General features: G+C 45.8%; 1 protein-coding gene across 11 annotated transcripts in view; it reads right to left on the minus strand.

Moving 5' to 3' along the window:
• Window positions 1–15,673, minus strand: part of CIITA (class II major histocompatibility complex transactivator) — an 807,875-nt gene that overhangs the window by 474,947 nt on the left and 317,255 nt on the right. For 7 of the 11 annotated variants that reach the window (XM_069647816.1, XM_069647823.1, XM_069647821.1 and 4 more), the window contains one exon: window positions 1,405–1,537. The exons of the other annotated variants lie outside the window; for them this stretch is intronic. The gene's annotated coding sequence lies outside the window, so the exon portion shown is untranslated. The remainder of the gene's footprint in view (window positions 1–1,404; window positions 1,538–15,673) is intronic. 11 annotated transcript variants of the gene reach the window in all.

Below are 15,673 nucleotides of genomic sequence, written 5' to 3' on the forward strand. Positions count from 1 at the left end.
CAATTGTTGGGTGTGTCCAAGGACGGCCGCTCCCCTTCATAAACGGCATCAGGAGCGCTCTGATAGCGTGTGCCTCCTCCACTTGCCAAGTTTTTTTTAGCTTCTTCCACTGGGGATTCCATTGTGGCAGAAAGCTGATGAGCTCTGGCCAGTTCCAGTAAATGTTGTAGAGAAACGTTGGGTCTTTTAAGGATCTTCTCTGCAGCTGCAAAGAGGAGCAGTTTTGTCAAACGTAAACCCTGATTTCATCCGTTTCGTCAACCACGCTGCACGAAATGACCAACCAGCTCAGCGTGGCATGAAAGGCTTCGAACAATTCCATTGCCCTTTGGCGAACACTTCTGAGCATGAATCTCTCGTAGTTTTTATTCACCACTAGACAGAAATAGGTTTCCAGTGCTTGCTTGGCCGTTCCTGTAGTAGCCATCTCCAATTGGCAACCTCTTAAATATCTTACCGACCACCCCTCCAGCATAGAAGAAGAGTATGGATCCTCTTGCGGTGTCATCGTCAGCCTTTTCCTGGGATGCCAAGAAGAAAATGTCTAGGTGCTCGACCCAGCGGTCGCAACATGCTCGCAAAATGATGGGGTACCCGCAGACTTCAAACTCAGGCACAGGGTTGCCCATGAACCTGGGGAAGGCTCTTGCCTCAAAATGGAAGACATACATCAAGAGGATCTTGGGCACACTACCTGAAGCTGTGCATCATCTTCTTCAAATATGTCACCGTCCATCTTGTGGGGCAGGCCAACTAGGCCAGCGAGCCATTGTGGAGGGAAAAGCTCCCCAGCGTATACTTGGTTACCTGGATGGATAGTGCGCTGTGTGTGCGCTTGGTTCAATTGCTGCATCCATTAAGGAGAGGTTTCTTCATTCTTCTGCCTTCCCCCATGCTGGAGCCATAGGACGTACCACACATGGCCTCCTATGTCACAACATCCGATTGCCTTTTACTTGTCCTCCGCTTCTCGACATTTACCATTCCTACACTGCTACCTCGTTGTCCAGTCATGTGTTTGATCCCTGCCATGAAGCCATGTGTAATCTGGTGGGACAATGATACAATGCTGACGAGTCAGCGCCATGAGGCAGTTAGTTTGGCAATGCGCACTTCTCAACTTAACATTAACCTACTGCAAAAACACTAATTTCACCGAAATCGCACATGCATTAATCTCTTTTCGATTATTATAGCTTCCTGACATTTTAAAATCGTACTTCCTCTACGAAAGGTACACACACTGTGTTTTTTGCGTCACAACAGTATTTGTGAGAAACAAATTAACCCACTAAGGCAAAGCATGCAATGCATGAATACTTTTCCAAGCAAAACATTTCAGGCGTATTGTGAAGGCACAAAAATACAGGCCAAGAGGATTCCGCTCTGACTTAAAACTCTTACCTGAATTAAGCTGAAATCGAAGTATCAAACAACGGTTTTATTCTTGCTGCCATACTTGCCGGCGAAAGTTGACAAAAATGGATCCCACCTATAGGGCTTGAAAATGTGTTGCAATACGAGGATGTGGGACTTTCTGTAATGAGATGTGGGCAAGAAGTCAAACTCAAGCTGGAGATGCGGTTTAATGAGCAGAAAAACAGAATTGCTATTTTTAATGTTTCCATATCCTGTTCTGCTTTAAATGTTATCCAGTCCCTTGATATTATATTCTGTGAAGGGTCGTAGGCAGTGCTTTAAGTGGGGTGGTAAATTGGGGGAGGGGGCATCTCGTTAGGGGGCATGGCCTTAGGCCATGCCCCCTAACTTAGCCACTTAGCCTAACTTAGCGCTTAGGCCACACACCCCCAACAAGACAAGAGCCCCCCCCAGCCCTTGCATTCTAGGAATCATGGTTAAAGAAATGCCTGCGGGGGTCGCTGACCCCCCCAGGGAACACTTTAACCACACGACTCCTTGAGTGGAATGGGCTGGCTGCTGCATGATGTCTCTTTATTCTGAAACAGGATGAGGGCTGGGTTGGCCAGCCTCTCCTTTTGTTTCTGAGTAAAGAGCTAACACACAGTGGAAGTCCTTTAACCAAGCACAGTTAATGGGCTTCCTGCTGCATGTTAGCTCTTTACTCAGAAACAAAATGATGGCTGGCCAACCTAGCCCTACTCATGTTTCTGAATAATGAGACATCACGCAGCATGTTTAGCCGAAGCGCTGCTCGGTTACACAGCTGACTTCAGGTGTCAGCATTTAAGATTAGAAAAAAGAAAAGGCGATGCTGTTTCTTTTTTCTAATCTGAAATGCTAGCACCTGCAGACAGCCGTCTAACCTTGCAGTGCTAGGCTAAACGGCCGCCTGAGAGGTCGGCGTGCCTGGGGCCCGTCAGGGTGAGCTCCGGCAGGGCCTTGGCTCGGGAGTGCATCACAGAGACTGCAGGGACTTGGCCCCGGCGAGCCCAGGCCCACTTAAAGCCCTGGTCTTAGGTCAAAACAGAGTTAAATATTCAGAGGAAATAAACGTTTAAGAAACTGGCCTTTTCTTGAGTTTGGTTATTGTCTGTATAAATTAAAGGTGACAAAACAACGTTCTTTGAGCAACCAAACTTGGCTCTGGCCTTTTGATACACATCTTATGTATAAGCAAGCCATTGAAATTGTGGCTTGGGCAAAAATAAAAGAAGCCAAATTCACATAAACACTGCTAGGGTGATTTATGTGATATTGCATTTAATATGTCCGTACTAAGGTATTTCAAATCTGAGATCATGTGAAAATAGTAGCTTCGACCAAAAGTCAATTAGCACCTGGGAGGCTGCAATGTGGTGCATCATAGCCATTCAGGGGGCTCAGACTCCGGCCCTTAGCTACTGTTTTGGGCCAACAAGCCGAGAGCTAAAGGGGATAGTTGCACCATCGTCCACGCCAATCTCGTTGAACCTGCTCTCCCTCGTTTCGCTCTCGGTCTTCCACCACCCCCCACCGCAGCTAAATCCCCTGCACTTGCTGGACTGAAGGGCTATCGTCGCTCCTCAAACTGCTTCACAGCACTCTTACCAAGGATAGCTATAGGAATAGAGAAGGGACTACCATCCTCTACCCATTTTTGGTAGGATTGTTCTATTTGAGAAACAGCACAGCACACCCTTTAACAATTAAAAGGAAATACCTATTTGCACCCCCCAGCAGTGGGACAGGTTGGTAACAGCTATATCACAGGTAGGGGCAGGCTTTTGCTTGGGCCTTTACCGTCCAGAAAGCATGTTATTGCTTAAGGAGGTCTGGAATTAAGAGGATGGGCACAGACAGATCTTCCCCGTATATAGAAAGGAGGAGTTCTTTTAACTAAAAACAGAAACAAATCAATAGGTTTGTAAGGACTGTATGGAATAAAGACCCATATATTATGTTTCATACTCCAAATACACGGCCCCTTTTGGGCTACTATTTCAGTGGTCCAAGATGCCCTCAATTGCTCTTCTCGAACCTTTATTATTTCCTCAATATTTACTCACTTGGAAGGCTCTTTTTTATGTTCTTGGTCTGCTAGTGTACATGGATTCTTCCGGCTATGTTATGCTTTCCTATAATATCTCTAAATAAATCATGAATTGCAACACCTGTCCAATCCCTTTAGCGTTGATAAAACAAATCAATATGGCAGCTAACATTGGCCAATATTCTTCATGTGCGAAGTATCCATCTACTCTTCCAAAGGATTTGCACTGTATTCATAGAATTCCGAATTTTTGTTTAGATACGAGTGCAAATCTGCCAGAAGAAACACTCTCATGTTTTTTTGTTTGTTTCGCTATGAGATTTATAGAGCATGAGTGTGGTGACAGTCTTATAAGGAGCAGACATTTCCATACATGAAGTTCGTTAATAGTGCTGAATGGTAGAACACACTTTTAATGTGTCCTCTCACGCAGAACAATATCTTTCCAACATCTTCCTCTGTTGCTGATTCAACAGCAGCAAAAGCCACTCGGGTGCATAGTAAACATCCTAAAGGTGATGTGTGTGACTGACAGCTCATTGAGGTGTAGAGGAGGTCCCAGATATGGCCTGCACCCCTGCCCCCCAGTGTGAGTTGCCAGTAAAATACTCGCCTAGTTATGTGACATATGAGGAGCAACTGAACCAACATAGAGCTGCATTGGGCCTCTGCCCTGTGTACATAAGAAGATCAGTACCTGTTGAAATGCCAATAAGCAGACAGCCCTGGGCAGCACGTTACCCAATCAGACAACCATACCAGCCGCTGATACGAAACGATGAGTATTTACAGACTGTCCATGAGGAGACACAGAGAGCCCTAATGGAAGGCAAACGATGATGAGTAGAGGGCCTAGACAGACTAACGCATCAGAAAAGGCAACACGCAAATGCGTGTATACACGCAAACAGGTGCAAGAGACACGAAGGACAACACAATGTTAAAATGTAAGAAACGTCATAGTGAAAGAACAAAGATGGAAAAATCGAACCCGTTAAACGTGGGTTAATAGGCTTGAAACGCAAGATGCTAAGAAATGGATACTGCTTGCAATGCTTAGTAGAGGATAGAGCGGCAAGCGCCAACCATATATCTACCTCAATAAGGCACAATGTACATGTGCGTCTCCATTTTGTAAAAGCAGAAGAACGCCCAGGCGGCCAAGGCCTAACTGGTCGGGTTTCATATCCATGCCCAAGCCAGGGGAAAGAGCGGAATCGAAACTCAACAAAGGACGGCTCAGGCCTGGGAAATCAAGGTCAACCCAAGAGAGGCGGCGAGCTTCAGCTAAGGAGAATTGAAACTTCAGAACATACCAGCCTGCCCTGTGAAGGTCAAGATAAGGAGGCCCGTGCAGGTGGTGGAGCTACATGAAGAATGAAATAAACAAAAAGCTGGAAACTGAAGCAGATTCACAGTGAACCAACACGTGACCAGCCAGGCGCGAAGACGTACCAGCGTCTGATGTCACCCAGATCCAAGGGGTGCCATAACTTTTCCTGATAAGAGACTACAGTTTTGAGGCCTTCCTTAGCCAACTAATTGACACTCGCCCTAAAACCACTGATTGATGGAAGGGAGGCAGGGTGAATCTTGGGACACTAGGCACCTGGGTGTCCAGCCTGCTTGCTGCTAATTAAAGTGGAGATTTATGGTTAGGGGTGTAACTTGCCCAATCACAATGGGCCGTGTAATCTAGGGTCCTATAGACACTGTAACCAATAGGACATCGTACTTATAGTGACATCCATCGCATGTGATGTAGAAGGATGGGCGTAGACGCCCACCAGATAAGAGTTAACCAATCCGCATGCTCTATTGTCATATACAGATATAACACCTATACTTAAGTTACCTTTCCCAACCAATTATATTGCGTGATGATATTTTATAGAATTAGACGTCAATGATGACGAGTTTAGCCTACAAAAACGGCTGTTGGACTAAAGTTCGAGGAAGTCGGAGCGAGACAGGTGTATGCAATGCTGCTGATTCCCATATGCTGATGTATGTATGTATCATTAAACGGACTTCCCTTTGCCAATTTACTGAGTCCTGATTTTTGAGATGTGCTGGAGTATGTGAATCCTGCACCCTGTCCTCACATGGTGCAGTTATCCAGCATTACAAGTTCTCAGGGGTTGAGTACTGACCAATGCGCCCGTCAGTAATTTCCTCTCCTTGTGAACACTTGGTAGCGTGAGGATGGTTTCGGCCATCGGTTATTGATAATCGATTAATATAGTTATAAGACACCCTTAGATCGACGGCACGAAGTAACTCTGGCCCTTCGGTTACATCACGAGTCCTTTCGCCATTCTGGCTGAGTAGGCCGAGAAGCTCCCCGTGGACAATGATAGAGTAAAGAATTTCAAAAAATCTGTAGTGAGTCTGAAGGAACCCGCCTTTCCAAGCATAACCCTTCTCATTCCCACGGGCAGCGGATCGGACGAAAACGTTAAAAGCGGGAAGAGGAAGGGGCGGTGATCCTGAAGTTCCAGAGAGGAAAAGAGGCGATCGGTGAGTGAAACAACGAAACTCGTTACCTTGGCAAATGTCTCATAGGCATTAGAGTAAGTAGGGGAAAGGTAACGGAGGGTGGCAGAGAAAAATAAAGTAGCTAGAGGTAGAGTAGACGGTATATAGTTAAAGGGTTAATGACTCGAGTATAAAAAGAAAAACATATATAAAGAGGAATACCAGGGGGGCACCTGAGCCAAAACGTAAGAGAATACCAGGGGGGACCTGAGCCAAAACGTAAGAGAATACCAGGGGGGCACCTGAGCTAAAATGTAAAAGAATACCGGGGGGGGGGACACCCGAGAGAAAAACGAGATTTCGCCTTGTTCCTGCGCTTTAACGAGTGGTCAGAAGGAACGTGAATCCAGAGCCCACAGAGGGGGGACAATTTAGGCTACGATTACATTTAAAGACGGAATTAATGGGGTTCGTTCAAATCCCATGGTGGGGTATTAATTAGAAGGCAGGTACATGTATGACCAGCTGGTGTCTGTCTAGTCCGTCAAGTGTCCGTCATATGTGTCTTACTGCATGTTAAATGTACAACAATTGTATTGGTGATTGATTGAAATGCATTTTGGCCTTACGCGATTCTGTAACTAAGAGGGAATCGCCAGTGAATTGATGGTTTCTTTTTAGTTATTAATTTTGGCGGGAAGAAGTGGATTGGAGCTTGCGGTTGTGGTGCTCGCTCATACTAGTGGGAAGATTAAAAGATTGTGTAAATATTGTTGGTGTCGAAAGTTAGAAATGGAAGAGGTTACCCCACTTGCACACCTGTGTAAGCAATTGCCTAAGCATGCAGTAAAATTGAAGAAATATAGCGAGTAGTGGGTTAAGCGTACCGCCAATAAGATGTTTATGCCGTGGCCCCAAAACGGGTCATTGTCTAAGGCTGTTTTACAGCACATAACAACTTTCCTACATGCCACATATACTGGCAAGAAGCTTGAGAAACGCCTTGCTGTTCTCGAGCTTTGGAAGATGTTTGAGCAAACGAAGGAAGAAGAACCACCTGCAGACTGGATATTAAATGTATGCACGGAGGGAGGTGAGACGCCTACCGCACCACCAGCCCCGCCAGAACTAGTCATTGCAGGAAGCAAATCAGAGGGTCTATACCCGTTAAGAGAACTCAAAGCAGCCACAGGGTACAGTAGCCCCGCGTATGAGTCACCTACATGTAGTAGTGACGAAACTAAAGAACAGGAGCAGGAAATTGATTTGGCCTCCACAGTCCCGAGGTACAAGGAGAGGCGCGGCGATAGTAGTAAGGATCGGGCACAGGCTAGTGCACCTTACGATAAAGTGAGAGAGGGAAAGAAGCGGAAAGGAAGTGATGAGACAGCATTCGCGAAAGACGAATGTATGGGAGGACAGATACTATTAAAGCTAGATGGAAAGGGAAGTGATGATGTGCAGACGAGAGGAAGGCACAATGAAGAGCAAAGAACGGAGAAAGAAGCAAGGGACGAAAGGATGAGAAAGAAGGATAGATTAAGGCGAGAACAACTATATCGCGAAGAGCAAGGAATACCGCTCAGTCGCACACAGTATGCAGTTTATGAAAAATACAGGCTGAACATGTTAAAGTTGGAGGAAGAAAGGAGAGTGCACGAAAGGAAGGTGAAAAAGCGGGATGACAAGGAGAGTAGAAGGGCAAAGGAACCTAGAAATGAACGAATGAGAGAAGTAGATAAGGCTAGAGAAGAGAAGCGGAAAAGCGAAAGGAGATAGTTGAGGAATTGGAACGAAAGCGCAGACAAAGGGCACGAGATCTTGAGTTTTTGGAGCGGTTAGTCGTTAAACCCAATCCTACAGTAGAATGGGAAGACATAGAAGAATTCTTTCCTGCAAGCGATGCGGTACCAGGTACAAGCAGGATAAATATTGACGATGACTTCGATACCAGAAGCATTGGGGAAACGATTGATAAAATCTATGATGAAATGGGGCTGGAACTAATTTCCCAAGGGGAAAAGGAAGATGAGCGCTTAGAGAGCACTCAGCTATATGACACTGAGAATGTTACTCAAAGTAATGGGAGTAGGGGACTGTCCCTAGATAGACTAGAAATCGGACAGAAAGAAGATGATGCAAGAAGTTGTGTAAACTGGGAATATTCAGAGTCTGACTACGGTGGGGATACGGAGGACGAGGCACAGGAGGAAGGGAGGCGATGTGAAAAGCCGCTCCCTCGAGGCCAAGTGGTACGATGGTCCGACGCAGGTGAATCTGAACCTAGGACATCGAAGCCTACCAAGGCACATGGCAAACATGAAAGAACACCCTGCAATCAGAGGGGGGAGCCAGCATCCACCTATACAGGCAGATTAAGGGCATTGCTGGGTAGACGGCAAGGTGGTAATACTGCCCCGCAAGTAGATGGGAGGAGTGGGGGAAAAGAAAAGGAAGATTGTGCCTTTCAATTCCCACTGCTAGAAAAAGGGGGAGTGAGGCCACAATACATTCCATGGGCACACATGGACCAAGAAAACTTAAAAAATAAGTTTCCAATGCTGACATTGGTGGCTGGGAAATGGATACATGAGTTAGAAATGATGATCGGGGAGTCACCTTAGCTATAGGGGACATCAAGGGCCTCCTGATCGCCATACTTGGTGAAAGGGCTGACGATGTGTGGAAACGGGCTGGGTATCCAAGGGTAACGATAACTAACACTACCCATGACGGAGCACCGTTTACTAATTGTAGAGCAGCAGTGTGGAATGCGCTGCGAACGCTATACCCAGACACATCAGACATGGGAGCTATAATGACTCGGAAAATGAAAGAGTCAGAGGATCCGTTGATTTATATCCAAAATGTTCAAGACGCGTGGGTGCTCGAAACGCATGAGTCTTGGTCAAAATCTATCCGTCTTTTACCACATACTGTGTCAAGGGTTGCCTGAACCGGTGCAAAAACAGCTCAAGAAATTGGTAGGGATCGAAGCCAAACCGTGGGCCGAAATTCAACTGACAATTGCACACTACTGCAGATTGTTACAAGAAAAGAACCGAAAAAAGGAAGCAACCCGTAAGGGGGAAAAAGCAAAGCTGGTACAAAAGAAGCTCTCGAAGTATACTCTCGAGGGAGCCATGTTGACCAGCCCAGCCGAGCCCAGCACACAGCAAGTAAATTACCAACCGAATACGGGATATTACCCGAGGGGTAGAGGATTTAGAGGAAGAGGATAGCAAGGTGGAGAGGGAGGTTTCCATGGTAATCAGGGAGGTTTTCAAAATAACCAAGGTGGTTTTCAGAATGAACAGATGAGTGGTCAAGCCATGCCGGATGGGCAGATGGTCCAACCACCGCCAGTATGCTGGCTATGCAGAATCACAGGACATGTGGCGCGCATGTGCAGAAACCAAGGCATGTGGCAAAATGGCCAAGGAATTGGAGCAGGTATGGTGAATCAGCCTGCCGCCCCCCAACAAGGCAGTGCGCAGGGCCACATAGCGCAGCAGCAGGCAGCAAGCTTGCAGCAAGATGCACAACAAGGGTTTCAACCCTCAAACATGGGGAACTTGCAACAGGGGCAGCCCCAACAGGCACCACCGCCGGTGCCACAAGGAATGAACAATGGAGGAGGAACCAACCCCGGAAATGGGGGTATTCCACAAGCTTACAGTGGGCCGAACCTATTCATAAAATAGGACAGCTCACAGGAAACTCTGATGTGCTCTATCCTATCGGTGACACCAGACCCTAATAGGGAACCCAGGGTAAATGTCACCATAGGGAGTAAAGAATATTCCTTCTTAGTTGACACGGGTGCGACGCGTTCGTGCATACGAGAAGGCAAGTTTTCCTTGTCCAGCGAGGCTATAGATACTCAGAGTTTCACTGGAGCTCATAGCAGAGTTCCCTTTACAGACACACTCCCAGTCTCAGTGGGAGAGCATGAAATGAATGTGCCCTTATTGTACTCACGTCAGTCCCCAGTAATCATCATGGGTCGAGATTTGATGACAAAATTGAATATGACAATGTCGTTTATTGAGGATGGTATAGTGTGCTCCACGCCAGGAATGCATTATTCTAATTTGTGCGAAATGATCAGAGCATTCTCTGGACGTGCAGCCATGAGAGCTATACCGCTGGAGCCAGAGGTTTCGCATATGAAGTACGAGTGCTTATGGCGGGATTGCCAGGCCTCGCAGACAAACCTATGAGAACCCCTGACAAATTTCTGTTTAGACCAAGAATACCCATGCATGAGGAAGAGGGACAAATATTTCCCTTGGAAATACAATCTGCCACAGTAAAGGGGAAGGTGGTCCTGGTAGAAGGATATGATGACGAAGGAAGGCAATGGAGCGCTATTATCGCCATTGAAGAAGGGTATCGAGTGACTAACGTCACGGATGACGGTCTGTTCGAAGAACACCCCGACTTAGAAGAGACAAGAGTGGAAGTAAGTCTCATATTCTGGGTCAAAATTATCAAACGAGAAGTGCCACAAAGAATGATGCTGGCGATGGTACGTCCAGAATACTTTGAGGAGGACATGGCCCAGGTGCCTGTCGCAGTACGGACAACAGGGCCTTATGACGTAGGACTCCTGAAGGGGGCGGAGGAGGTGAAAATCAAACTAAAGCCAGGAGCGATCCTACCAAGAGCGCGACAATATCCCATGTCCAGAGAAGTGGATGAGGGGATCGCGAAGACAATTTCACCCATGATGGACCAGGGCATCCTAGTGACGTCAGAATCACCCTGTAACACGGTAATCTATCCTATCAAGAAATCGAAGGGCGGGTCTTGGCGTTTAATCCAGGATTTAAGGGCATTAAACGACATTCTCGAAGCCGAGTTCCCTCTAGTCCCTAACCCGTCTACAATTTTGTGCAACATACCCACTGAGGCAAAATATTTCACAGTGATCGATTTGAAAAATGCATTTTTCTTAATTCCGTTGCACCGTGACTCGCAAGACTTGACATCGTTTAAGTCCTGCAAATGGGTTGGAGCCTCTTCATGCTCTGCAGGGAATCCCTTCTTGGCCCTAGTGACTTAAGTGGTGCTGCTTCACCTGTCTGGCAGGGAAAGATGTGTTCTGACCACGTCCCCAAACCCCTAAGCAATATTGCGGTAGACAGTGTTGTTTTGCAGAATGTAGATGACATTCTGATCTGCAGCACCACTGAGGAGCAATGCAGGAGTGACTCTGTCCAGGTACTAACGATACTAGCTGAGAAGGGGTACAAAGTTGATAAAGAAAAGTTGCAATACTGTCAGCGGGAAGTGCTAATCTCTCATGAAGGGAAAAAGATAACCCCAGAAAGGGCTGAAGCCATCATGAGCACGGCCAAGCCATGCACGATCAAGCAAATGCAAAGCTTTTTAGGCCTGTGCAATTATGTCCGAGCTTGGGTCTTTGACTACAGCTCGTACACTAAGCCCTTGCTTCGGGGCCTGAAGAAGGCCCAAGCGACAAGAGAAGAAATCGAGTGGACTGAGGCAATGGAAAAGGGTTTTTCAGAACTCAAGGGGGTAATTTGTAAGGCCCCAGTTCTCGGGATCCCTAATTATGCAGAAGAATTCTATCTGTTCTCACATACCGATGGCAATTGTATGATGGCAGTACTAGCTTAACGAACATCACTGGGGTGCAAACCTCTAGCGTATTACAGCGGGAGTCTGGACCCGGTTATGAGGGGCCACTTCCTATGCGAACAAAATCTGGCTGCCGCCGTGTTTGCCATCGAGAAGGCGTCTTCCATTGTGATGGGGTGCGCCATTACATTGTATGTCGAGCACTCACTGTTCGCCATATTGGAGAAACCAATAGGCACATTGACATCACAGAGAGCATCCGCCTATGAGGTGATCATCTTTAATCTAGCGATCAAAATAGTTAGATGTAAAACGGTGAACCCTGCAACGTTTATAATAGAACCAGTAACCGAAGGTGAACCAGTTTATGACTGTGCAAACTATGAAGAATTCTACTATGAAATCCCAAGGGTAAAGGAAAACGCCCTGCCAGGTGGGGAGGTCGTCTTCATTGACGGGTCTTCTAGAATTGACCAAGAAGACGGACAAAGGTATACAGGCGTAGCCGTGGTGAAACACCTGGCGAATGGAGAGTTTCGGGTACTCGTCAGTGTGCGAATACCCTCTCACTATTCAGCCCAAGCTGCAGAACTGGTGGCACTGATACTCGCCATCAAAAATCATGCAGCTCAGGAAGTGACGGTGTACAGTGATTCCGCCTATGTGACTTCCACTGTGCACTCAGGTTTAGCACAATGGAAAATGAGGGGTTACCTCCAAGCAGACGGCACGTCAGTGCAACATGCAGCCTTACTGGATAGGCTGATAAAAGCACTACAGCTCCCAGTGGGCATAGCCGTCGTGAAATGCGCCGCTCACACCAAAGGGACAGATTTCGTGTCACGTGGAAACCATGAAGTGGACACGGAAGCCAAGCGCATGGCATCCAAGAATGAAACAATCATGGACGTGGAGGTGGCACGTACCCATGAATGAATGATGGTAGCGCGAGCCACACCAGAAGCCTTTAGCAATATGGGACAGACTCAGTTAATGGAGCTCCAAGGGGAGGCACCTCAGGAGGAGAAAAATTTATGGAAGCGTTGAGGGTGTTCTTTAAACCCCTCTAACGGATTGTGGAGGCAAGACAGCACTGGTAAACAGGTAATGCCTGTCACCCTTCTAAAGGTAGCGTTAGAACAGCTCCACTACCCCTTACACATGTCAAAAGAAAATCTTGCTGCAATGCTCGCAAAAGACTGGTTCACGCCGAATTTAGCGGAGCATGTTGAATTTTTTATGGTCAACTGTATAATTTGTCAGCAATTTACCTCTGGGCACACATTAAAAGTAGTGAGAGGAATCATTCCCAGACCTAATGGACCGCTCCAGCACCTACAGGTGTCTTGACCCACGTTTGAATTATTAGGCTACAACATTTGGTGCTGTGGGCTTAGAAAATCCAAGATGGCCGAAAAGCCCACATTTGCGCCAGAATCCAGGAAAACTGCACTGTTTTGCGCACACCAAAATGGTCGCCTGACCTGCCACCCACCAGTGCGAGCGTGATGGGCCAGAAGCGCCATGAGTGAAACGTGGTGCCGAAGGAAAAACAGCAGTGCCGGTTAGCTCAAAAAGCGGCTTGAAATCACCTTTGTTTCTCTGAAATGCATGCTCAAGATGCCTATTCCAAACATTGCAAGATATTCAAAAATCTCACTGAACACCAGCAGACATTTGGCAGAATGTAGTCTTGTGTGCATACAAAATCTGGAAAGATGAAGAGCCTAAAGCAATGTTTATAACAAAACTGGCTGAGCTGTGGATGTCAGCAGCTTAAGTGAAAATGGATTTAAAACCACTAAAATTGAAATGTTTAAAATAAATGAGTGACCTACTTTGAGTGTCACATAGGTTGCAACTGTTTAAATGTCATAGTTTTGAACTTATAATCAGCGTTCTAGCTGCATGTGTAAAAATTGTAAGTTTGATTTGAATGAAGAAAACTGGAACAAAAGTGACATTTAGCTGAAGCCTGGCTTGAAGAGATTGAATTCTGCTTGGCAACTGCTCCCGACAGGAGTTGAAACTTGCCCAGCAACTGCATTCACTGGCCTGGCTGCCTTCTGCTGTTCCCACCAAAAGGAGATTACACCTCTCTGTTTCAATTAGAGGTGGGGTACCTGGGGCTGCAGGAAACAGAACAATGAGCTTTCCTTGGCTCAGGCAAATCTTAAATTAGGGGGGTCGTAAATGGCTTCCTCTTGGAAGAAACTGGGAGGAGCAGTGCTTCTGGGAGCCACCTGAGCTGGAGGCGGGGACAGACAGAAATCCCCCCATGTGCTTTGGAACCTAAACCACACCCATCTGGGCCAGAGCATAATTTTAAAAAGATGGATAATTCATAGTACGAAATTGTCAAAATTATATAATCATATCATTTATTCTTGTGATTTTTCTGTGCACATTTTAACATTTTAAGAGGTGTTAGGACTCTGTGGTATGTTCTGGGGGGTAGTAGCGGAAAATAAGGTATTACTCCAAATGTCTGTATGTTAAAAATCTGACACTTTATCATCTAATGGCCATATTCCTTGCGCATGTTTGTGTAAATTCTGGAAAAGTTTAGAGGTTGTGTTCTTGATGAAAAGGGCAGAATTCTGTCAGAAGTGGACACAACATCTTACATAGACAGGGATCGGATGATTTGGTGCTGCAGAAAATAGGTTAACTGGACATGTAATATTAGAAAAATTGTACATAGATAAATATGTATTTGGATCAAAAATAGATTTGTGTGCAAATTGACAAGGGGAGGATCCTCTGACCCATAAACCTACCTCATCACGATGACACTTCATTTTCTTCCCCAATCAGAGGACGGCAGATTCTCTCACCTATCAGGATCCTCAGAGGGTTGGGCATAGAAAGTCAGCCTTCCCATCCAAGAAGGACCATCCAGACCTTAGACTCCAGACTCCAGAGCTTTAAAGCAGAGGGACCTGAACTACAAGCTGAATCCTTTTCAGCAGGCCTCAAAATCTTTTGCAACCTGACTCTTCAACAGCCGGGCTGTGATGTTTGATTCTGGCTATAACCCTATGCCAGAACCCAGAAAGCAGTGCTGTATCCAGACCAGACCGCTATGCAGTGCCAAGAACTTTTGCCAGAACCAGAGATCCAGACCAGCAGAGCAGAGCTGACCCAGACCGCTGTGAGCAAAACCGGTACCAGAGACCGTCCGTGGCGAGAGAACCACAGCTAAACCTGTTGACCAGATCCGTGACAGAGGCCCATTCCTTCCAAGACTAGGAGTGACTATCCTGAAAACTGTGCCAGAACCAATCTCTTAGTCTAAAATAATCTGATTCAAACCATTTTAACCTGTCCAGAACTGCATCATAGAAATCGTGTCCATTCTCTGACTTTAAAACTGTGAAAGTGTCATTTGCCATTCTGAATCACTACTTTATTTCTGAAAATCTACCTCCACAAAATTGTCCGTATCTTTGGAACCGTGTGTGTTAGGAACGACTTTCTACTCCTTATAGTTTTTCCGTAATCACGCTCGACGCACTCGGAAAAAGTGCAGCGAATTGCAACTAGCTCATTTCACCACCTGTCAAAAATCGCTGTCTTTTGCTTTGCATTGCTGAAATCCATTTTCAACCTAATAATCCCTCATGAATCACTGATAGTGTTGACCTGAACTAATTCAAAGTAGCTGCCACCTACCCTGAATTGCCTATTGGGAATTAAAATCATTTTTAGCATATTTTCACTTCTTTGCAAATCACATTTAAGTATTTTGCCTGTGTTTTAAAATCATCCCTGTGTTCTAAGCTTGCTAGGGGGGAACTGAAATTCGTATTGTATTGTGATTGTATTCCTGAAAACTGTGTGCTTTCCTTCCATCTCTTTATATTGCATAGGGGGGAGTGAATTGCCACAAAGGAGAAAAGTGATTATATTATCTCTTGTTGAAACCATATCAGTTTATTTCTGTACTGCATTCCTTTCCATCATTACTCTTCCTTGAAACCATAAAGCATTCTCAGCTATTTTATCCTTTCTGTACCAACTCCTAACTGATAAAAAAAAGTGTGCTAGGATCCATTGTTGATCAACATTATCTTCATAAGTGTGTTATCAAATATTAATTTATTTATAAAAGTGTGATATATATATCTTGTTTAA

Source organism: Ambystoma mexicanum, chromosome 2q (genome assembly GCF_040938575.1).
Source record: "Ambystoma mexicanum isolate Mex_15411 chromosome 2q, UKY_AmexF1_1, whole genome shotgun sequence".
NCBI classification, from domain to species: domain Eukaryota; kingdom Metazoa; phylum Chordata; class Amphibia; order Caudata; family Ambystomatidae; genus Ambystoma; species Ambystoma mexicanum.